This window comes from Sapajus apella, unplaced genomic scaffold, assembly GCF_009761245.1.
Source record: "Sapajus apella isolate SASKATOON/1434 unplaced genomic scaffold, GSC_monkey_1.0 scaffold32, whole genome shotgun sequence".
Classification (NCBI taxonomy): domain Eukaryota; kingdom Metazoa; phylum Chordata; class Mammalia; order Primates; family Cebidae; genus Sapajus; species Sapajus apella.
Genome location: NW_022436972.1, coordinates 6,352,930 through 6,377,108, shown reverse-complemented (window position 1 = coordinate 6,377,108; position 24,179 = coordinate 6,352,930). Strand labels below are relative to the sequence as shown.

At 37.3% G+C, this 24,179-nt stretch overlaps 1 protein-coding gene and 1 long non-coding RNA gene across 7 annotated transcripts in view; one reads left to right on the top strand and one right to left on the bottom strand.

Moving 5' to 3' along the window:
- The window catches only part of PDS5B (PDS5 cohesin associated factor B), a 189,788-nt gene that overhangs the window by 137,267 nt on the left and 28,342 nt on the right, over nt 1–24,179 (bottom strand). The gene's annotated exons all lie outside the window — the stretch shown is intronic.
- Nucleotides 653–24,115, top strand: LOC116562296. The gene is made up of 3 exons (XR_004273866.1): nt 653–728; nt 2,889–2,893; nt 24,091–24,115. It is a non-coding gene; the product is annotated as an uncharacterized LOC116562296 (long non-coding RNA).

Sequence of the window (24,179 nt, the reverse complement as noted above, 5' to 3'; positions counted from 1 at the left end):
CTTAAATGTAGCCTACAATTCATGGAAGTTACAGAGGGAGAAGAATGAGGGATTCATACATGGGATTCATGAGAGTACCAGAAGCACTAGTTTGAAGCAGAAGCCAAATACCTACAGAGAATATCATAAAATACGAATCCACAAATTCAGTAAGCCAAACAGAATTAAATTTAAGACAATAATAATTCCAGAAAACAAACAAAATCTTAGAGCACACACAGTACCTCAAAAGGAATAGCATTTAAATAGATGACTTCTCAACACCAACAATATAAGCCAGAAAACAGCAAAATGTTATCTTCAAAGTGAGGAAAGAATATAATTGCAAATCTAAAGTTCACAACCAAGAAGTATAATTTTTAAGTACAGAGTAAAATAAGGACAAATTAGCCAAATGAAAATTAAGAGGTGTAAGTATATCTAAAGTACTTACAACACTGTTTAGCACATACTAAGTACTATACATGTATGTAATATACACAATCAGGTTAAAAGAACAAGATTTTTAAATTTCAATATAAAGACCTTAAAAGACAATGAAAAATGTGGATATGATATGCTGAAAGTAAAAGGGTGAAAGAATACGCCATGCAAACACTAAAACCAGTTAAACTAAATATCAAGTTAAAAAAAAAAAAAAAAAAGATAAATAGGCCCCAGGACTCATTCTGTGCTATTTACTAAATAGAAACATATAGTTCGTCCACCATATGACATATAAAAAAAAAGTTCACAACAATACCATTCAGTTGCCAATACAGAAAACACAAACGTCCATCAACACTAAAATGAATGACAACTTGTAGTATAGTCATACAATGGGGGGATAAAACAGCCATGAAGAGTGAAGAAATCATTGCCTCACACAATAATATGGATGAACATTACAAACATCAGGATGAGCATGACGGTTCACACCTGTAATCCCAGTATTTGAGAAGGCTAAGGCAGGTAGATCACTTGAGCCCAGGAGTTCAAGACCAGCCTGGGCAACACAGTGAGACCTCATCTCTACAAAAAATAAAAATAAATTAGCCAAGCATGGTGGTGTGCACCTGTGGTCCTAGCTACCTGGGAAGTTGAGGTGGAAGAACTGCGTAAGCCCAGAAAGTCATCGCCACAGTAAGCCATGATCACATCACTGCGCTCAAGCCTGAGTGACAGTGCGGACCCTGTCTCAACACACACCACGCACATGCACGCACACGCACATGCACACACACACCAAAGTGAAAGAAGCCAAACACAAAACACTACATGAGAGTATGATTACATTCATAAGCTCAAAAACAGAGAAACCTAATCCAAGATGGTAAAAGTCAGGATAGTGATGTTTTAAGGGGACAGATGTTAATGGAAAGAGGGGAAAAGATCCTTCTGAGATGCTAGTTACACAAGTATTTTCACTTTGTGTAGTCTCAGGGCTAAAGACATACTTTTTGCACTTTTCTGAGTATACTTCAACAAAAAAGTAAACCAAATGGTTAAGAAAAGCTCCAGACATTTAAATTTTTTAAAGCACTTCTTAATAATCAATGACTCAAAAGAAAACAAATGTAGGATAAACAAAGTCAAAATCACAGGTCAATCTTACAAATTTTATAATATAACATTTGAATATGTAGATAAAACTGACAAACTACATATCTTATTACCAAACCTAACTCAAGAAAGAAAAAAGAAAACTATTAAGAAACAAAATCAATTATCAAGAGATCTTTCCACAAGGAAAAATATCCAAGTCTAGATGGCTTTACTAGTAAGTCCTAACAAATAAAGGAAGAAATATTTCCCTTGTCATACAAATAGGTCCAAGAAATGAAAAACAAGGGAATCCTTCCCAACTAACTTTAAGCAACTAATTAGCATAACTCTGATACCAAAACCTAATAAGAACAGTCAGAGGCCAAGCACAATTGGCTCAAGCCTGTGAACCTAACACTTTAGGAGGCTGTGGCATGATGACTGCTTAAAGCCAGGAGTTCAAGACCAGCCTGGACAACAAAGTGAGACCTCGCCTCTACAAAATAAATAAATAATAAAAAATTAGCCAAGCCGAGGCAACAGGATCACTTAAGCCAAGGAGTTCAAGGCTGAAGTGAGCTATGATTGCACCACTGCACTCCAGCCTAGGCAAGAGAACAAGAGTCTGTATCTGAAAAAAGGAAAAGAAGAAGAAAAGAACAATCAGAGAAAATAAATCACAGACAAATCTTATTCATAAGTGCAAAACTCCCAAACAAAATATTAGGAAACCAAATGCAGCAATATATTTTTTAAAAGTGTTTATCCTGGGAAGGCAAGGTTAAATTCATTACATCAACAGGATTAAAAGGAAAATCATATTTAAATTATATACTAAACAGACTTTTTTTAGTCTTAATAAATGAAGAAAAATTTGGTAAAATTCAACAACTCATGACTGTAAAACAAAAAAGAAACAAACAAGTTTAGTAAACTAAGAATTGGGTGAAAGTTTAGTTTATCTTAGAAAAGTAGGTGCTATAGCATATATAGTAGCCTATAGCATAATGTTTACTGACAATCCATTGAAAGCTTTTTATTTGTGATCAGGAACTGCAGGAGTATACCTGCTATCATCACTTTTTTAAAAAATTTGACACTGCAATAAAGACACTAATTAACAAGGGAAGGAAAGAAAAAGAAATAAAGGGTATAAGGATTAAAAATGAGCCAGTTGTTATTCACAGATATGTTTATGTACATAAAAACTTCAAAAGGATTTACAGATAAAACATGTGAATTAGTAAGACTGAGTTTAGCAAGGATGAAGAGTAAAAACATCAATATATAGACGCTCCTCAACTTACAATACAGTTATGTCCCAATAAACCCAATGTAAATTTAAAATATCATTAAGTCAAAAGTTCATGTCCATCATATGTCAAGGAGCATACCAAATGTGTATTGCTTTCACATCATCATAAAGTAAAAAAATTGTAAGTCAAACCATCATAAGTCAGGGACATTCACACAAACATAAACCACTAACAGGTAACACAAATGCTTAATGGTAAAAAATTAAAAGCTCCCCCTTTAAGGTCAGAAACAAAGAAAGGATGTCTACTCCCAGCATTTTTACTCAACATAACGCTAGAAACCCTACGCAGCACAAGAAGGCAAGAAACAGAAAATAAAAAAGCATATTACTGGAAAAGAAGAAATGAAACTGTCCCTAGATCCAGACAACATGATTGTCTACACAGAAGATGCCAAAGGAATCTACAAAAAATAAACTATTAGTTTATCAAGGTTGCAGGATACAATATTAACATCCAAAAATCTACTGTGTTCCTCCTGTACATAGCTATACATTACTTAATGATGGGATACTTTCTGACAAATACATTGTTGGGGAATTTTATTGTTGTGCAAAATAGAGTGTACTTACACAAACCTAAATGGGATAGACTACTACAAACCTAGGATATATGGTATATTGCCTTACTGCACCAGGCTACAAACCTGTACAGCATGTTACTGTACTGAATACTGTATGCAACCACAACACAATGGTATTTGTGTATCTAAATATTTCTAAACATAAGAAAAGTACAGTATAAAGACAGTATTATAAGCTTATGGAACCACCATCATATACACAGTCCACCACTGACAGAAAAGTTGTTATGTGGTACGCAACTGTATATGAAAAAAGTAGTGGCCGGGCGCGGTGGCTCAAGCCTGTAATCCCAGCACTTTGGGAGGCCGAGGCGGGTGGATCACGAGGTCAAGAGATCGAGACCATCCTGGTCAACACGGTGAAACCCCGTCTCTACTAAAAATACAAAAAATTAGCTGGGCATGGTGGCGCGTGCCTGTAATCCCAGCTACTCAGGAGGCTGAGGCAGGAGAATTGCCTGAACCCAGGAGGCGGAGGTTGCGGTGAGCCGAGATCGCGCCATTGCACTCCAGCCTGGGTAACAAGAGCAAAAACCCCTACTAAAAAAAAAAAAAAAAAAAAAAAAAAAAAAGAAAAAAGTAGTAGGGACGACAGTAAGGAAAGAACAGAGAGAATACAATAAAGAGTTCTGAAGATATTTTCATATCTATATTTTTTTAAAAGGACACTGTACCTACATTTCACACCATACACAAAATGAATTCCAGGTATAGTAACAACCTAAATATAGAGGTAAATTGTTAAAGGCTTTTAGAATATGATATAAGAGAATAGCTGCATGACTTATGGTTAGGAAAAACACTATCTAGCAACAACCAAGTACATAATTATGTTCCTTCAACTAAAGAAGATACTCAGCCAATGCCTAGGACAAAGCACTCCAGGAAAAGATTGATAAATGTGATAGGCTTTTCTTCCACTAAGTCTGGAGTGGAAGAAAGTCTCTCTGCCTTATCTCAGAGACAAAAGCTGTTCATCATCCCAAATACATGAATATGGCCACAGACCACAGCTAAATAATGTAGACAGAGTGACCTTGTAAAATATACTGTGAACATACACAGGCTATTTTCCTCTGAGTAAAACATACTGGCCCTTGTCTACTAAGCAAATTCTACAGACCTCCTTCTCATTTTAACTTTCCCTAACTTCAACCAGGGGGAGCTAGGCTCCTCCCCTATAGCTAGTCATACTTTGAATTAATTACAATTAGCATTTATGACATTGTATCTCTTCTACTTATTTCTATCTTTGTCTCTCCCACTAGGCTACAAGCTCCTTAAGAAAAGTAGCATATAACATTTATGCTAGCATCTATCAAATACAACAGCTACTATTAGTAGTAAGTACTCAGGAAATACTGAATGAATGAATGAATGAATGAATGAACAGAACTATTCTAAGAAATTATCGTTACAACAGAAAGTAGGGCTAGACATAGGAGAAATTAAAACAAGTTAGGAAACTACTATAAAATTCCAAGAAAGAAGTAATGAGGAACTAATGTAGGCAATGACTACCAAACAAGAAAACTGATTCAAAGACGTATGAATGATAATAGAGAAGCAAAGATGATTTTAAGATTCAAAATCTTTGTTCCTAGAAAACCATTTATTTAAATATTTACTGATAATTTACTTGGTGCAATATACTAAGTACTAGGAATGCAATGATAAGCAAATGTACAAGAAAGAACTCTGCCCTCACTGTAATGGAGAGGGGGGAAAACCCAGAGAGAGATCAAGTCTTGGTAAAAATAAAGTTTGCTCTAGAAGGCAACTGTACATCTAAAGTTCTAGAAAAAAAAAGTCTAACATGAGAAAATATTTTAGAACCATTTATTGCTCATGCTTTATGGGTTTACAGGTTAAGTAAAGAAAATGAGTAGGGTGAGCTGAGACACCAACACCAAACCTTAAAGAAATATCTATAGTGATTGGGGGGGTGGAAGCCCACACGGGAGATAAAGAAGAAAATAAGAAAGTCAAGAAAATATCTTTAGAAAAGTGACAATTGTTACAAACATCTAGGGAAAAAATTGTTTGAAGATGGAGGGGTGATATATAGTGATGTGGCAAAAAGCGTTTGAAGATGGAGGGGTGATACATACCAATTACCCTCAGTGAAAACATACAAAATGACCTCAGTAAATACTCCCTTGAAATTGACAGGATGATCTTTGAGAAAAAATTGTCCAGAGAATGATAGGAATGAATACCAAATTGCAAGATAAGAAAAAGGTGAAAAGAAAAAAGAAGCAGAAAAGGAACAATGTAGAGGAAGAGGAATCAATCATTAAGTCAATGAGAAATAGGTCTGCTCCTTAAATAGAATGCCAAATAAATGATTTGACATATAATAGTTCCTTTCATCTTTGGGGAATCTCAAATATTCACTATTATGGTAGAGCAAACAAAAAATGAAAAATAACTGCACTTAGAAAACAGTTACATAAAACTGACCTATATCAGACTCTATTTTACATGCTATGAACAATGTGCTGATTTAGCAATTTCTCCATTTAAAAAATACAAATTTTAAATTTACCACCATTTTATAGTAAAACCATGATAACCTCAAATTTCCCTACTTTCAAAGGGTTATTTAAAACAAGGATTTTCGGAAAACAGTTCAGTTTAAAAATTATCATATGCATAGTATTATAGTTACATTTTTATGTCCAGTATGAACAGTAAACATAAGAAAATATTCTAATACTAGGCCAGGCACAGTGGCTAACATCTGTAATCCCAGCACTTTAGGAGGTCAAAGAGGGCAGATCACCTGAGGTCAGGAGTTGGAGGCCACCTGGAGACCCCATCTCTACTAAATATGGCACATGCCTGTAATCCCAGCTACTCGGGAGGCTGAGGCAGGAGAATCACTTGAACCTGGGAGGTGGAGGTTGCAGTGAGCTGAGATCTTGCCATTGCACTCCAGCCTGGGTGACAGAGTGAGATTCCATCTCAAAAAAAAAAAAAAAAAGAAAAAAGAAAGAAAAAAAAAAGAAAAAAAAAATTCTAATACTAAAGAGCTTTTAAAAGGTTCAAATGAAATAATCATTAATTAAAGGAAATATAGGAGTATCTTTTAATCACACTGAGTATTAGGAAGAAAAATCAATGAAATATTCATTCTTTAGTATTATCAGACATAAATAAATGTTCATAGGTGCAACTGAACAAGAGACTGCAGTAAAAAATAGGTAAGATCTTTTCATTGAATGGAAAAGGAAAACAAAGTATTGATGAGCAGGCATAACAATAAGCAATCCAATTTTTTAGTTGATCTAGGCATCCAAATCAACTAATGAAGACTGGCATCTGCCAGTTTCATGCTGATTTTTCTTAAAAATTCACAGCGTGACATTAAATTCACAGTCACAGAAATCAAATCAAATCACTACTAGAATCCATACTTGGCCATATTAATTAAAAGCTGTTTTTCCTTCTGGGATTTAACTCCAGGCTTGAGGTGGAATTCAAGGAAAAACATAAAATTTTGTGAAGAATCTGATAACTGAAGAAGGCAGTCTTCTTCACAACTGGTACCTCTTACAACCAGCAGATGGTGCCCTCCATAAAGACAACTCTTTAGTACACGGTAATTAAACAGTGTAAAAGTTAGGCTTATTCTTGTCAAGGGACAACCAAAAATCTAATGGGAGTTTTTCTTAAGAGAAAAAAATACTAAGTAAATTATGTTATTCTCCCCTAAGCATATAACTTGAAGTCCATGTTTACATATTTCCCAACTGTTTAAACAAAAAGTTTTTTCAATATACAATTTTATGACTAATCCACCATGCAGCCTGAATTAATCTTTATTAATTCAAAATAAGTGTATTTAAGTTATTCCTTATGTTTTCTGGTAAGACAGCATAACGGTGAATACTTTAGGAAGTTCTTTTAGAAACTGGACCCTTACTTTGAGTACATATTTTTGTTAATGTTTATTTGTAAAAGGGCAAACATGGTCACTCGCCTACATCATTTTTTAAGGGCCATCAATGTTATGAAAGACTCAAACATTAACTGGCTCAAACAGAAAAGGATCCCCAGGCCCTGGAATATCTCAATCTGCATTAGTTTCTAACAGCACAGAAAGTATTCTCTTAAATATCTTTAAAGTAATTCTTGTGTATTAATAGTGATAGTATCTCTCATTTATTAGTATTTCTCTGGTCAGTAGTCAACTCGTTAACCCATGGTAGGGGCAAATAAAATTATGAATCTTTCTATTCACATCAAATCTCAAACACACATTCTTGTACAATCCCCCTCTCAGAAGACTGCTGCTTCTTCATTAAGAAAACAGAAATGCCATCAAATAGAAACTTTCTCGGCCTCTCATCACCAAATTTACATGCCTATGTACATCTGCACCCATTCCCTCCCTCCTTCCCTGATACCAGAAAGGAAATAGCCCTCCTTACATCAAAAAACTAACCCCTTCATGAGTACACAAAATCCCATCCTCTACTGGTTTCTCAGAGACTTTTACTTGACAAGTTATCTCCTCTTTCCCCTGTATCAGTATCCTCTGTGTCTACTAGATGCTTTATCTTAGCATACAAATATATTCTGTTATTGGATGGATGAAAGACATTCAGGCAGGAAGGGAAAGAAAATGTAACGTACCTGTTTAGACTACAAATATCTCCCCAGGCTCAGCTATTGTCCTCTCTCCCAAATTACCTTCACAGACAAGCTTCTCAAAAAGTAATTTATATTATCTCCTTTTAATTCCCATTCACTATTCATACGAATCCAATCTGGCTTCCAAACAGTTCCCCACCCCCAACTCCGCCTCATCAACAAAATGCTTTTGCCACAGTCACCGTGGCAGATCGCAAAAGATGGCAACAAACCTTTCCATTCCTTGTATCTACACCCTTACAGTGTGATTTTGTTGTCCATCAAGAAATAAAAGTGTTTTTTCAGACCTAGAATCTGAAATGGTCTATGAATCTTTTGGCCAATGGGACCCTGAGAAGCTTAGTGTTTGTGCTACAGGTTACCTCACCTACTCTCTTGGAATTCTGCTAGAAAGATGTGAGCAAGTCCAAGCTATCTCAACGGAAAATGAGAATGTATATGCACAGAGGCAGGTGCATTGTCCCAGCCATGGTCATCATGAACAAACCAGCCCTAGCCAAACCACCAGGTGACTGCAGAGGCATATCTGTAGATGCATGAGCAACCTCAGCTAAAATCAGCTAAACCTGGCCCAGATCAGTAGAACTGCCTAGATAAGCCAAGCCCAAATTGCCAATAAATTGCCAATATACAGAACTGGGAATGGTTGTTTTCAGTAATTAAGTCTTCAGGTGATTTGTGATGCAGTAAAAGCTAACTAAAAGTCATCAGTTGGCCTGTATGTTGCCTAATGAAGTGAACCTTTTTCTAATCCTTATTTTATTGATCCCAACAGTATGATACACAGTTGACCACAGTCTCCTCCTTGAAACATTATCTTCCTTCTGTTTCTACTACATTTTACCTTTGCCTGATTTTTTTCCTATCTTACTGGTCATTCCTATCTCCTTTGTTGACTTTTCTACTCAACCTCCATATATCAGTAACTCATCAGAGCTCAATTCTCTTTTTACTGTTTTTTTCTTCCAAGGCTTTTGTCCTAAGCTTTCTTTTAACACATACTCCACGAAGATCTTTCTTTTCAACTCCAGTCCGCATATACAATTGTCTACTTAACATTTCCACTTGGGTATTCTCAAAGAAACCATCAACTTAGGATTCTCAAAACTAAACAAAATGTCTCCCAATTTTTTTCTCCCTCCAAAAAAATCCTCATTCTTTAATCCTCTCCCTCTTCAGTGTGTGTTGCCTTCATGTACCCATTTCTTCATCCCAGTTCTCCAGGAATGAAGCTTGGCTATTCCCTTTCAACATTTACAATTAACAATCAAGTCGTATAAATGCTGCCTTACAAAATGTAAATGAAATCCACCCTTATTTAGCCATTACTTTGCCACAGCATAAATCTATGCCACATCCAATTCATTCTTCAGAGAGCAACCAGAATGATCTTAGTAAGCTAATCTCCTCATATCACTGCCTTACTTAGAATTGTTAAACAGGTTCCCACTGACCTTCGAATAAGTTCCAAATATACTAATCTGACCATTTGCTCATTACACTCCAGCCACATCTCTATTCCTTGAAGACATTAAACCAAGATCCTTCTGTCTCAGGCTGTGCTATTCCTTCTGCTTCAAGAAACTTTTTATCTCTAGCCCTCATGCCTGGCTAACACTGCTCTTTCAAGTCTCATCTGCCAATCAGGGAAACCGTCCCAAATCTACTCAGTCTAAATAAAATCTCTACTATATGCTCTCATGCCATCTCTGCACTTTTCCTTCAAAGAATTTATCATAAATGTAAACATAAATTATCTAATGTATTTCCCCTTATGAACTGTAAACTATATAAGAACAGTTTAGGGATCCTAATTTGTTCACTGCTACATACCTAATGCATAACACAATGGTGGTTAAAAAGCAAAAGCTTAATATATGTTCTTAATAAGATGAACTATATAATTACGCCCATTTATAAACAAGAAAACTGAGGTTCAAAGAGGTTAAATAACTATGCTAAAGTTATCAACTACTAAACTGAAATTGATCCATATCTGATTTCCAAATTCCCTTAACCTAATGATTTTCCAATCTCTGGCACACTGTTGAATCCTCTAATAATCAGACCCAAACACTTCTATATGAAAAAAGCTCGATGAGGAAATTTACATGCAAAGTTTAGTAACATTACAATATATTGCCAATTCTGCCCACTATCCTTGTAAGCATTTCTGATACTTTATATACATAGGCATGACAGGTTTAATTTTTTAAAAATAAATCATGGTTTTCAACGCTCTTTCAAGTACACACTTTTCTCCAAAATTCTATAAAAATAGGAATTATCCCCATTTTTCAGATAAAGAAAATGAAGTTCAGAGAGGTTCAGAAAGCTGACGAACTTGCATACAGTCACCCTGTAGTAAGTGGCAGAGCAATGACAAGACATCGAGTTTTCTGGTTTCTACTTCAGGCTCTTTAGGGGACGCTGAATTGGAAATTAAGAATCAGAATACTGAAAAATCAGAGCAAACTGAACAGAAACAAAAATGTTAGCCCATCCAAAAACTCAAGGCACAAAGATATTTTAGCTTAATTAGAAGAGTAGAATGGCACTAATTAAAAAGAAAGGCCAGGCATAGTGGCTCACACCTGTAATCCCAGCATTTTGGGCGGCCAAGGCAGGAGGGCCACTTGAGGGCAGGAATTCTAGACGAGCCTGGGCAATACAGTGAGATCCCTGTCTCTACCAAAAAAAAAAAATTTAATTGGCTGGACATGGTAGGGCATGCCTGTAGTCCTGGCTCCTCAGGAGTCTGGGACAAGAGGATGGCTTGAGCCCAGGAGTTCAAGGCTGCATGAGCTATGATTGAGTCACTGCACTCCAGCCTGCCTCTTAAAAAGACAGTAATAAATATTGTTGAAGTTGTGAAGAAACTGGAACCCTCATATTTTGTGGGAATGTAAAATCCTGCAGCCATTTATGGATAACATTTGACAGTATCTGAAAAAGTTAAATGTAAATTTACCATATGATCCAGCAATTCCCCTTCTAGGTGTCCATCCAAGAGAAAACCTATATCCACACAAAGACTTTTACTGGAATATTCAGAGCAGTATTATTCATAATATCCAAAAGGTATAAACAATCCAAATGTCTATTAACTGGCGAATGGATAAAAAAATGATACTAACTGGAATAAAAAGGAAAAAAGCACTGAAACAAAAGTGATTCAACTAGATTCTGTGCATGTACATATACATGAACACATATTGGTGAAGGTGTTATAAAAGAAGGTGGGACCAGTTAATCTAAGGCTTTAAGTCTCTGATAAGGAGTAAGGAGTTTGGTCATTATCACATAAGGCAGTTGTCCGTCCATCTGTCCGTCCTTTCTTTCTTCCTTCCTTTTCCTTCCTTCTTTCCTTACCCTCTTTTTCTCTTTCTTTTCTTTTCTAAGAAATATAAAGAGCAATTAGATTCGTATTTTAGAAAGAGAATTTCCAAAGACAAAGAACGACGCACCAGCTAGAACATAGGAAGACTATGGGAATGTATGAGGAACTGCAAAGGGCTCGCTGAAGCAGTAACAGGAAGCTCTGAACAACTGGAAGACAACATAAAAATATTCAAAGAGATGATATAATAGAAAACAGGACAGAAGTGTAGTTTAGTAAGAGAAAGAGGTTGAGACAGAAGTAAAATCCAGTAGACACTGCATAACACTATGATGTATCTCTTTAAGATAACAATAAAATGGGCATAAATGTACCATCCATATTAATATCTAAGGACCCAATATACCATACTGTACACATGGCAAATTAGAGTGCAACTGTTAATTCTACCTAACTAAAAATAACACAGTATCCATGATAATAAATATTTAATTAACAAATCTGCTTACAAAGTTACACACCTTGTAGATAAAAAATTAATAATGAGTAAACTGGGGGGAGGGGTTACAAGAAAAATTAGGGTGTCAAGTCCACCAAAAAGTTTAATTTGATAAGTTTCTCAATAAATTTCCCTATAATGGGAAAAACTTACCAAAATCATTACAGTACATAAACACTTGATATATTCCTGAAAGACATTAATTCTGAGGGAATGCATATGGATTAATATTACTAAATCTAATCTAAATCTAGTCTCACTGATTACATCTACCTTATAGGCTTCCTGGCTAAAATCAACTATGTTTTGTGACCATGTCATCCAAACACAGATAGCTGGTTTCACTTCTGTTTTCTTAAACAGTTTTATAAGATATAATTCACATAACAAGTAACTCATCTTTTAGAATGTAGAATTCAATAGTTTTAGATCTACTACATTAATTTTTTGTGTAAAATATATGTGACATAAAATCTACCATTTTTAAATCTACAATTAAGTGACAGTAATTATATTTACAATGTTGTGTAACCATCACCATTTCCAAAACTTTTTCATCACCCGAAACAGAAAGAAACTTGTGACCATAAAGCAATAACATCCCATGCCTTCTTTTCTCCAGCCCCTAGTAACTTCTAATATACTTTCTGTCTCTATGAATTTGCATGCAAGTAGAATCACAGTTATTTGTCCTTTTCTGTCAAATTTCACTTAGTATATTTTCAGGTTCATCCCTGTTATAGCATGTATCAGAGAGCCTCAATTCTTTTTATGACTGAAGATTATATGTATAAACCACATTTTGTTTATCCATTCTTCTGCTGGTGGACACTTGGGTTGTTTCCATTGCAAACAATGCTACAATAAACACTGCTGTACAAATACCCATTTAAGTCCCTGTTCAATTCTTTTCAGTATATAGCTAGCAGTGGAATTGCTAAATTTATGGTAACTTCATGTTTAGCTTTTGGAAGAACCACCAAACTGTTTCTCACAGCAGCAGCTAGCTACACCAACAAATGAGGGCTCCAATTTTTCCACATCCTTTCCAATAGTTTTTTTCTGGTTTAGTATGGTTTGGTTTATAGTCATCCTACTAGGTATGCAGTGTAACCTCATTATGATTTTGAGTTTCATTTTCCTAATGATTAATGGTGTTGAGTATCTTATCATGTGCTTATAGGTCATTTGTGTATCTTTGGAAAAATGTCTATTCAAGATCACTGCTCACTTTTAAATTAGGTTGTTTTTTTGTTATTGACTTGTAGCAGTTCTTTATACATTATGGACATTAAATCCTTGTTAGAGATTGACTTTTAAATGTTTTCCTCTGTAGGCTGTGTTTTCATTTTCTTGATAATGCCCTTTGATGCCCAAAAGTTTTTAAGTTTTATAAAGCCCAATTTATATTTTTTTTTTTTTTTTTTTTTGAGACGGAGTTTCGCTCTTGTTACCCAGGCTGGAGTGCAATGGCGCGATCTCGGCTCACCGCAACCTCCGTCTCCTGGGTTCAGGCAATTCTCCTGCCTCAGCCTCCTGAGTAGCTGGGATTACAGGCACGTGCCACCATGCCCAGCTAATTTTTTGTATTTTTAGTAGAGACGGGGTTTCACCATGTTGACCAGGATGGTCTCGATCTCTTGACCTCGTGATCCACCCGCCTCGGTCTCCCAAAGTGCTGGGATTACAGGCTTGAGCCACCGCGCCCGGCCACAAGATTTAAGCCTATATACTTGTAGAAGAAAATGGAGGAGTAGAATTTCATGACCCTGAATTAATTAGCACAAACAATAAAAAATATAAATTGGGGCCGGGCGCGGTGGCTCAAGCCTGTAATCCCAGCACTTTGGGAGGCCGAGGCGGGTGGATCACGAGGTCAAGAGATCGAGGCCATCCTGGTCAACATGGTGAAACCCCGTCTCTACTAAAAATACAAAAAATTAGCTGGACATGGTGGCACGTGCCTGTAATCCCAGCTACTCAGGAGGCTGAGGCAGGAGAATTGCCTGAACCCAGGAGGCGGAGGTTGCGGTGAGCCGAGATCGCGCCATTGCACTCCAGCCTGGATAACAAGAGCGAAACTCCGTCTCAAAAAAAAAAAATTAAAATCTTGTATTTACATCATTGATCATTTTGAGCTCATTTTTAACTACTATGTGAAGTAGAGGCCCAACATAATTCTTTTGCATGTGGAAATCCAGTTGTCCCAGTGTCATCTGTTGAGGATTATTCTTTCCTTCTTTGTTTCTAATAAGGATATCCTGGTTCCTTATCTAGAAATTTTGATTCAGTAGGTGTGAGGAGAAGCTTCAGATTCTGCCATTTTTAAGGAATGCCTCTGACAATTCCTATGGTCAAACAAGTTTAGAAAACAGAACACAGCTTCAGGTGCTCAATTCATACTGTAAGGCAGACAAAGAACTCTGTTTTCTCCTTAAGTCCTGGCTTTGCCTTCAGATACATATTCTTAGCCTATACTATATCCAGCTGACAACTTAGGTAAGAACTCTTAATTATCACAAAAAGCTATCAACTTCACTGCACCTTTGATCTCTAAAACATAGGGCTGTCAATCAAACTTGCCACAATACAGACTCATATCATTTATTCTTTCAACAACAAATATTTATTGAGCACCTATTATACCCAAGGCACTGTTGACTGGGGAATACAACAGTAGAAAACAGCAAAGATTATTGTTCTCATGGCATAACTTATATTTAAGTTGAAGAAAAACAGACAACAAATGTCAATGTGTATTTAGATAATGTAAAATGTCAAGAAAAATAAGGGCCACACACCATGGCTCATGCCTGTAATCCTAACACTTTGGAAGGTCAAGGTGGGTGGGCTGCTTGAGCCCCAGAGTTCAAAATCAGCCTGGGCAACATGGTAAAACCCCACCACTACAAAAAAATACAAAAAAAATTAGTCCCAGCTAATTGAGAGGATGAGGTGAAAGGATCACCTGAGCCTAAGGATGCCAAGGCTGCAGTGAGTTCCGATCCCACCACTGTACCCCAACCTGAGTGACAGAGTGAGACCCCATTTCGAAAAAACAAAAAAAGAAAAAGAGTAAGTAGGGGTGGCTAGGCATGGTGGCTCACTCCTGTAATCGCAACACTTTGGGAGGCCAAGGCAGGTGAATCACTTGAGATCAGGAGTTCAAGACCAGCCTGGCCAACATGGTGAAACCCTGTCTCTACTTAAAAAAATTCAACTAGCTGGCCATGGTGGCACACGCCTGTAATCTCATCTACTCGGGAGGCTGAGACAGAAGAATGGCTTGAACCCAGGAGGCAGAGGTTGCAGTGAGCTGAGATCGCATCACTGCACTCCGGCCTGGACAACAGAGTGAGACTCTGTCTCAAAAAAAAAAAAAAAAAAAAAAAAAAAAGTGGGAGACGGAGCTGTTTTACCTTGCAAAGACTGGAAAGGACTCTATTATGAGGTGACATTTGAGCAGAAACCTGAAAAAGAATGATGATAAACCATGCAAATACCTGAGGGACGAATACTCAAGACATAGTGAGGCCCAAAAATTTTAACACTGCACCGTCCACTATGCAACTATTATCAAAGAAAGCCAGAGAACAATTATGTTTCTGAAGGATTTTTTAAAGAATTCCCATTCATGTCTTCCTCTAGATCAGGGCTTCTCAATCTCAGCACTCTCAGATTTTTTGCCAAAACTTCTTTATTGGGGATAGGAGCCAGGGTGCACCTGTGCATGGTAGAATGTTCAGCAGCATCCCTGGGCTCTGCCCACTAGACACCAGTAGCACACAGACAATCATCACCATCCCCAGCTGTGACAACCAAAAATGTCTCCAGACCTTGCCAAGTGTCCCCTGCAGGGCAAAATCATACTACACTGAGAACTACTGTTCTAGATCTGTTCTTACACCCAGGTTCCACATAGGAAAACCATAAATGGTCTTCAGGAGGTCTATGAACCATCTATAGTCATCTAAAAGAGTACAGAAAGTTTGCATGCATATGATAATGTACATCTTTTCTGGGGAGAAGGATCAGAGCTTATGATGTATTCTCTAACGTCTACAGTGAAAAAAGAAAATTAAGGAACACTGCTTCTAATATCTCTAGGTGTTAGAGAACAACAACTGGAAACTCCAAATTTGAGCTACATTTGTCTTGGCCCCTACATATTCACTTTCAGTGAGTTGAATGCACCTGGATATCTTCTTTCTTTTCTTTTTGGCTTTCATTAAGTAACCCATTAGCCTGAAAACTAGTCACTAAATTTACTGAAAGATGCTTTTAGAAAATCATCAACCCTGGTTTTATTATCATTCATATTTAACAAATGAAGAAAATTAGTTCAAGAGAAATTCGCTGATTTTGCCCAAGATCAGAAAGTTCCAAAATGGCAGAATTAGAACTACACCATACTTGTTTACAAGGTTATATGGCTGGAAGTGGCCATAGAGGCACACCCAACTTCTTGGTTTATTTCAAAAATAAACTATAAAAGCACTGTAAGGTACAAAACCAATAAATCAAAGGGCATAAGATGAATAAGAAATGCAGAAATATCAACCATTAAGATTAACACTAAGAGCTGCTGAGAAGTGAAGCTTTATGTAACATCTGCATCCTTGCTGAAACCTAATGTGTCAGTGAGTAATGTAACAGATAACTCTATCAAGAATAAACACAGAAGTGAGTTTTAGTCACTCCTTTTTATCCCTCAATGCAAGCCAAAGTACAATTCAAAGTATGTACTTAAAATACAAGGTATCTAAAAAGCCAATGATCTCATCTCAATATCTGGTTTGACCTAGAAGAAAAGGAAAAAAAAAAAAAAATCAAACAACTTAGAACAATGATTCTTCAAACTTACTTTAATCATGAAACACACTCTTCTAACCAAAATATTATAACAGTGTACAATATATCAAACAGGTTAAAAGAAAGCTGCTCTGGCTGAATTAAGTGATGGGTATTCCAATGTCCCCAACTTCTCTTGTCAAGAAGGTCCACAGAGAAAAATTTGAAAACCAGTGATCTGTCAGATGTTATTGGAAATGTGAATTATTACAGCCTTTCTTAAAAGAACTACATTAATAATATCTATTAAATTTTAATGACACAGTCCCTTCAACCAAGCAATCCTTCTCTTCCAATTCTCACAGGAATAAAAATGTCAATATAAAGGTACTAGAATACTTATTTCAGCACTATTTATAACAAGTGGAAAAAAAAAATCTGACATCAACAAGGGAACAGCTACATGAAGTATGGTAAATCTTTACCATTGAACATTATGCAGTCATTACAAAGGAAAAATTACAATAGTATTAGCCAATAATACTAATGTACTAGCGAGTGGGAAAAGCATTATACTTGTGTGTGTGTCCACATGTGTGGGTTTAATAACTTTTTTGTAAAATAAACACTACTATAACATACACCAAAGAAGTACCTATGGGGGGGAAAAAAACCACACACACACAAAATGTAAAGAATTAAATTAATGAGAAGTATAGAATACAATTTTTTTTTTATTTTTTTTGTTGTTTGAGACAGAGTCTTGCTGTCTCGCCCAGGCTGGAGTGCAGTGGCACAATCTCAGCTCATTCCAACCTCCACCTCCCAGGTTCAAGCAACACTCCTGCCTCAGCCTCCCAAGTAGCTGGGATTACAGGCACCTGCCACCACACCCAGCTTGTATTTTTTTGTAGAGATGGGGTTTCACCATCTTGGCCAGGTTGGTCTTGAACTCCTGACCTCAAGTGATCTGCCTGCCACCACCTCTCAAAGTGCTGGGATTACAGGTGTGAGCCACCACGCCCAGCCCAGGGTTACTGTATTATTATTGCAAGTATGTAAAAATAGAACATAGAAATAATCTGAGCATGGAATGGAAGAAAGGATAGATCTCTTATAGATACATTATTTCAAAGTATATGTAATAAAGTATTTTTTTTTTTTTTTTGAGACAGAGTTTCGCTCTTGTTACCCAGGCTGGAGTGCAATGGCACGATCTCGGCTCACCGCAACCTCCGCCTCCTGGGTTCAGGCAATTCTCCTGCCTCAGCCTCCTGAGTCGCTGGGATTACAGGCACGCGCCACCATGCCCAGCTGATTTTTTGTAGTTTTAATAGAGACGGGGTTTCACCGTGTTGACCAGGATGGTCTCGATCTCTTGACCTTGTGATCCAGCCGCCTCAGCCTCCCAAAGTGCTGGGATTACAGGCGTGAGCCACCGCGCCCGGCCCGTAATAAAGTATTTTTTAAAAGCAATCCTTAAAGAAAGAAAACTAATAATCTATAGGTATTATGGACTGCCTATCCTTCAAGACTTTTCTCTATTAACATTCTTTCCCTTAAAACTGAACTTTACATGAAGACTGGCCAGTAGATATATTCTAGAGTATGTACTCTGGCAGGAGCCAAGAGAGTAAATATTCTGATGTCAAAAATGCTTCTGCCTTTAACGAATACAATCACACAATATCACCCTCTCTCCTCCTCCTCCCCCGCCTTATCTTTCTCTCCCTTCTTACTTTCTCCTCTACCTCCCGCTATAAGATCTTAAACTGGGCCGGGCGCGGTGGCTCAAGCCTGTAATCCCAGCACTTTGGGAGGCCGAGGCGGGTGGATCACGAGGTCAAGAGATCGAGACCATCCTGGTCAACATGGTGAAACCCCGTCTCTACTAAAAAAAATACAAAAAATTAGCTGGGCATGGTGGCACGTGCCTGTAATCCCAGCTACTCAGGAGGCTGAGGCAGGAGAATTGCCTGAACCCGGGAGGCGGAGGTTGTGGTGAGCCGAGATCGCGCCATTGCACTCCAGCCTGGGTAACAAGAGTGAAACTCTGTCTCAAAAAAAAAAAAAAAAAACGATCTTAAACCGTACAGAAGAATTCATTTAGATGACCCAACCCTCATCCCCATCCTCATCCCACCTAAAGTCTCTTCCAGGTCTAAAACTCTACAGTTCTATTATCTTACTGTATCATGTATTGCAGTTTTTGGCAATCCTTAATACTTATCACTCCAACAATATTAAATATCATCTGTTCTTTACAGATCAATTAATGTAATCACTGCAATTACTAATTTGCAAATTAATTTTTCTCTTTTTTCCTTCATTTTCTCAGGAAAACAAACTCACTGGAAAAAACTGCAATATAGAAAATGGTTTTCCTAGAAGAAAAAATATTTCTTTTCAAACCCCATCCAAATATAAAAAAGTTAAAAACTTTCTTCCTCAAAAGGTAAAAACACAAACAAGAAATGAACTATATTTTTTAAAAGTACCAATCAGAAATAAACATAAAATATATACTGCCTTGTGAGATGCAAAAAACTCAATAGAGCAGCTTTGTACAAGTTATCTATAACTAATTCTACAAAGTTGACTCCATTATGTCTTCTATAAAATGTATATAGTATGTATCTGCTTCATTACTGTACAAATTGTAAAGCACTGCACCTACAGTTACAAACTGTACAACGTCCCCTAGATACCACAGCAAATTCATAGGCATTGAGGGATATATTAAGTTCTCAAGGAAAATACAGCTGTTTTCAAGATCTCTCAGACACCAGGTAAACTTACGAGCTCAAGGTAGTTCCATTTGAACATGAGATCATTGTTCCATCTTCCTTTTGAAGGTGATATATATTTGAGAAGCTGGGTTTGAGGGCAGCTGATGTGATAAAAAGTACTAGATAGAAATCAATGGGAAACATTTAGGTGGCAGTGTTCAATCTGATTCCAAGACTTAAGAACTTAGCATATGCCCAACAGGCACACACATCGGATCAGTAAGTATATGTTATTATTTAAGCATAAAAAGGAAATGTTTTTATTTGAACGTATAATTTTTAAACCATAAATACTTATTAGGCTACTTGTATCTAACTAAAACAGAACTGCTACTTGTAACTAACTAAAACAGAACTGTTACATATTCTATTTTGGCTCCATGAAAAAATGATGAAACACTAAGGACACCATGAACAGAAAACATTTGAAAATCTCTCACTGTATATTTATAAGGGATTCTCATAGATGTTTGTAAGTTGCACTACTGTACAAAATCTATATTCTTTCTTCACTGCAGACAGGGCAAAGAAAACAAACAAAAAAAAAATCAAGACTGAAAACATGACAAAAATGAGTAGGATGGTGACAGGATGCTCATTACCACATTTTGTCCTAGAAAAGCAGGAGGCAAAACTAAAGTCTGACTACAATAATTAGAGGAAAAAAAATCCCAAATGTTGCCTATTTAATGGTTTATTTAAAGTCAAGGTCTAATTCAGTCCTAAAGCCTTGATTATCTTGGTTTTCCTACACTCTTTAGCAGATGAGCCCTCTTTTGAAGCCAAATCTCCCACTAAATCTAAATTACAAAATACAGAAAAAGCAAAGTTCTGTTTGTGGTTGAGAAGGATCACAGAACCACAGTCTGGCTTATCTCCCTCCACACCTGTAACTACATTCACAGGGGCCTCTGGCACTTCAACCACTCAGTAGGGAAGGGATTATGGGTGCCCCAGAACTTCAATTAGGGCAGCTCAGCTTTACAAAACATCTCATTTGAATACTGGTCTGAGGCTGGGTGTGGTGGCTCACACCTGTAATTCCAGCACTTTGGGAGGCTGAGGCAGACAGATCGCTTGGGGTCAGGATTTCAACATGGCAAAACCCTGTCTCTACTGAAAACACAAAAATTAGAGGGGTGTTGGTGGTGCGTGCCTGTGATCCCACCTACTCTGGAGGCTGAGGCACAAGAATCGCTTGAATCTAGGAGGCAGAGGGTGCAGTGAGCCAGATCATGCCACTGCACTCCAGTCTGGGCAACATAGCGAAACCTTATCTCAAAAAAAAAAAAAAAACAAAAACAAAAAAATGAATACTGGTCTGGGCTACAATTCATAGACTAAAAGCTAGGACAATGACTTTCAACCTTTTTTTTTTTTTTTTTTTTTTTTAAAACTGCAACACAACCTAGTACATAAATACACTGGGGGGGAAAAGTCTCATTAAACAAAATCCTTGTGTGTACTTCATTCTGAGGTTTTCTACCTTAACTGAAACCCAATTTACAAATTCTAGCCTAAGAAATTATCTCAATGACTTCTCAAAATACCCAAAATTAATTAATTAAAATAAAATTCCACTTACACATAAAACACCATAAGGATAAATCAACAAGTACATCAAGAGACTCAAGTAGTCCAGAAGAGGTGCACAAACTGAGAATCATAACAAACAGGTTACATAAAATTAAACATTAATACAGAAAAACACAAAAGAATTTTTTTTTAACTTTTAATGGTGTCAATGAAATGTCCAGAGATTTGTATATGTAAACTAAAATAGGTTATCGAGGCATAGTGGTGCACACCTGTAGTGTCACTACTCGGGAGGCTGAGGCAGGAGGATCATTTGAGCCCAGGAATTCAAGGTTGCAGAGAGCTATGACCTCGCCACCTCACAGCCTATAGTCCCAGCTACTCGGGAGGCTGAGGTGGGAGGATGGCTTGAGCCCAGGAGGTCAAGGCTACAGTAAGCTGTGATCATACCACTGAACTGCAGCCTGGGATACAGAGTGAGATCTTGTCTCAAAATGAATGAATAAATGAATTAATGGATATGGCTTAAAAACTGAACATCCATTTCCAGTAGTATATATATATTAATACTATTTACCCTGAAGGGCCCAGTAAATCTAGCAGAAAACTGTTTTCACATTGCTGAGTTCACAGAAAGTAAGGAAAATCTACAAGAACCTACCCACACCCAACCTTCATTTCCACACTCACCATCTCTCTCCCATCTGCACAAAAGCAGGGTAAATTGAAACCCAAACAGTAAGCAGTATGTACTTGGAGATGCAAAAGAGCAAATGCTGATATGCCAATTAAGCTAGGACCCTAGAAAGTTCTCAGGTAGGTGACAAATCCTATTTCTCAGTAGAAGCAAATGCCAATCTTCTGTGGAGTTAAAAAAAAAAATCTTCAATTTAGGCTCCCAAATTTTCGACACATCAAGCTCAATAAAACATGAATGAGTCCTTCCCAAGGACCACCACACACATAAGAAAACCAAACACCAAGAATGATTCATGCCCCAATGAATTCAGATACTGAAATTTCATTGCCAAAACATAAAATAGGAATGTTTAAAGAAACTTTTAAAAATGAAATCAAAAAAATCAGCAAGCAACAAGAGGCTACTGCAAATAACAAGAGAGACTGGACAGTAACAGAAATGCTTTAATGACAAGTAATTATTGATTTTAAAACCTAAATGGACAGGTTAAGCAAATTAAACATGTCTAGAGTTTTATAAAAATTAGTAACTTAAAGAAAGTACCCAAAATGCAGGGCCAAGAGACAAACAGACGAAAAATTTTAAATGAAATTAGGAGATGCTGGAGGACAGAAAGACAACTTTGAAATCTCAGTAAGAGAAAATAAAGAAACTCTAAACATGAGAGCAAAATATAAATACACAATCACAAGTATAATCTAGGGGATAAAAGGGAGAATAAAATGCTAGGCCACATCAACATGGAAGTTGGAAGGGAAGTGTTGACCAGATTGGTAAAACAGCCTTTGCGTCAATTTTGCAAAAGGCTAAGGAATTACGTATACAAGGTAGAATTTTATGTGCAATAATATTTTTTTTAAAAGGGAAGAAATAGATTATAAATGGTAATTTCCCTAACAGAAAGAAAAAAGAAATAGATTGTGGAAAAATGAAAGTAACTAAACTTTTTTAAAAGCAAAAAAATTCAAGCAAAGAAAAAGGAAAAATAGGGCAAGTAGAAAATGAAATTTATGGCCAGGTGTGGTGGCTCACATCTGTAATGCTAGCACTATGGGAGGCTGGGGCAGACAGATCACCTGAGGTCAGGAGTTTGAGACCAGACTGACCAACATGGAAAAACCCTGTCTCTACTAAAAATACAAAAATTAGCCGGGCGTGGTGGCACGTGCCTGTGGTCCCAGCTACTTGGGAAACTGAGGTGGAAGAATCGCTTGAACCACTGCACTCCAGCCTGGCGACAGAGCAAGACTCTGTCTCAAAAAAAAAAAAAAAAAAAAATACAAAATTAGCCAGGTGTGATCGCACGCCTATAATCCCAGCTATTCAGGAGGCTGAGGCAGAAGAATCACTTGAACTCAGGAGACAGAGGCTGTGGTGACCCGAGACTGCACCACTGCACTCCTGCCAACAAGAGCGAAACTCCATCTCAGAAAAAAAAAAAAAAAAAGAAAGAAAAAGAAATTTATAACAAGAAAGGTAGGTATGAAACCTCTCTTGCAAAATTATAACAGTAAAAGAAAGCTAACATAACTGACTCCATCTTGCTTCTAACCTCACAAGCAAATTGCCTTTGCTTATTCCTATACACAGGTCAGGCTAACTGGCAGGAATTTAGTTTATAGTTTAACTTTAAAGCACGGAGGATAACGGTCCCTTCCCAAAACTAATCCACCCCTCCTTGTTCAGGGACTGAAACCAACTTTGTAAAATGAACACCATCTCTCTCCCACAAGTTTAGAATTATGGTAGGGGCCTGAATTCTACTAAGATATAGGCATAGTTAAACAGTACCAGTCACTGTTCCCTAACCCCCTTTTTTATAATTACTTGCTGATCAGGAATGATGTAGCCGGTGGTCAAAGACATGTAACTACCCCAATTGCTCTTATAGATAAGATCACTACTATGAAACCCAAAACTAATGTTTGAGATATTTTTCAGACTTTGCATTCTGTTCTACCAACTGATGCCATGCAGGCCGGTGACCCATACCAAGAAAATTACTCAAGTGGTCCTGCATCTCTCACCCCGGAACTGATTCAGCACATGAGAACAGTTGACATCTCTGTGATTTCATTTCCAACCCAACCAATCAGCAGAACTCATTCCTTAGACCCCTGCCACCAAACCATCCTTAAAACCCTAGTCTCCAAATTCTTGGCAAGGCACATTTAAGAACTATCTCCCATTCTCTTCACTCAGCTGCCTTACGATTAAAGTCGTTCTCTGCTGCAATACCTGTTGTCTTAGTGTACTGGATTTTTCTGTGCAGCAGGCAAGAACCTGAATGGGCTGTAACAGGTATCTACATTCTCATCAGACCAAACAAATTTTTAAAAACATAGAATTATAGGCCGGGCGCGGTGGCTCAAGCCTGTAATCCCAGCACTTTGGGAGGCCGCGGCGGGTGGATCACGAGGTCAAGAGATCGAGACCATCCTG